This window comes from Sinocyclocheilus grahami, unplaced genomic scaffold, assembly GCF_001515645.1.
Source record: "Sinocyclocheilus grahami isolate Dianchi unplaced genomic scaffold, SAMN03320097.WGS_v1.1 scaffold547.1, whole genome shotgun sequence".
Taxonomy (NCBI): domain Eukaryota; kingdom Metazoa; phylum Chordata; class Actinopteri; order Cypriniformes; family Cyprinidae; genus Sinocyclocheilus; species Sinocyclocheilus grahami.
Window position 1 is genome coordinate 876,244 of NW_015505726.1, and position 1,506 is coordinate 877,749.

General features: G+C 33.3%; 1 long non-coding RNA gene across 1 annotated transcript in view; it reads left to right on the forward strand.

The window, feature by feature from the left end:
• LOC107555856 (uncharacterized) overlaps positions 1-832 on the forward strand; it is an 8,052-nt gene extending 7,220 nt beyond the window's left edge. Inside the window, exons 2-3 of the long non-coding RNA XR_001605212.1 lie at positions 215-216; positions 822-832. This is a non-coding gene — a long non-coding RNA (uncharacterized lncRNA). The remainder of the gene's footprint in view (positions 1-214; positions 217-821) is intronic.
• Positions 833-1,506: the final 674 nt, after the last annotated feature.

A 1,506-nucleotide genomic window follows, 5' to 3' on the forward strand; every position in this document is an offset into this window, starting at 1 on the left:
AGCAAGGTGTATATATATATATATATATATAATATACACACACATACACACACAAAGAAAAACACGTAGATAGAATAGAAAAAATAGAAAGCTAGTTTTTTTTTTTTAATAAAGAATAATAAAAAAAAGATAAATATAGATGAAGTATAATTAAAATAAAATAGAAAGTGTTAGAGCTAGAGGGTCAAATAAAGTTGGAACAGATGTGTTTTAGTCGTTTCTTGAAGATGGTTAAGGACTCAGCTGCTGGGATTGATTTGTAGAGGCATACAAAACTCAACTTATCTAACAAATGTCCCTCACTATTCCCTTTATAACTGTCTCTATTAAATAAATATTCCAGTGCATGTTGCAAAAAGAAACTCTTTCAGCATGAGGTCAAGGAGGACATGACGAAACAGGAAAGTGTGGGAGTATATATGGGAAATAAACAGAAAATTATCCACTTTCCACTCAGCAGAAAAAGTGAAACGAAATGAAAAAGCCCAGCAGCCTATTGTTGTTTATTTTCGTAAAACTGAGAGCCATGCTAATTTATTTATTTTTTGATGTCAATCAAACATCTGCAAGACTATTTTTTCTTTGTCAAAGGAGCTATAATCTCCCACTCATTTGAGCGATATGTGTCCTTTTGACTTCAGCAGTTCCCAGAGCTGATAGACATCAACTGATGGGATTTGGCATATAGCGCTGATGTAACTGAGCAATAAAACCTGAAGTTATTTGCATATCAAATGAATCAAACTGGTCTAAGACTGTTGTTTTGTAGCATGCGAGTAAGTCTCTGAAGTGACTGCAGTACATGATGTGCAGTGATGGAGGGTTGTTTGGAAGCCTCAGGGGTTCTTAAAGGGATAGTTCACCTAAAAATGACAATTCTGTCATTATTTACTCACCCTCATGTCGTTTGACTTTATTTCTTTCATGGAACGAATCATATGGACTATTTTATAGATATATTTGTCATTTTGGAGGCTTTATAGACTGAGTTCCCATTTTCTTTGAATGGGAAAGAACGGCTGGTATATTCTAAGATTTTTCCCTGTTGCGCTTCATTGCAACAAAGAAAGTCATACAGGTTTGGAACGACATGAAAGTGAGTAAATGATGATTTCATTTTCATTATTTGATTTTCGTGTTTTCAGTATTTTAATCGAATTATTCTGCCTTTCCAAAATTAGCTTCCTGCATAGATGTCCTGAGCACTAGAGCCGTATTCAACAGAACTCTGAAGTGTTTGTGCAAGTAGTCTGTTCATTCTTAGTGAATTTACCGCTCAGCTGTTGAAATCCATGTTACCTGTGATAGTTCACATTTGACTGCTAGAGCTTTCATGAAATCATTACGTGCCAATAGACTCTCTTCATTTCCTGATTTCAAGTTTATTAAATATACATTAAAATGTTTATTCATGACTAATAAACATTTTATTGATCTAATTTAAAAAAAAATTATTGTCAAAGTTCAATTTGTAGAAAAGAAAAAATGGCTTTTTTGGATAACCAA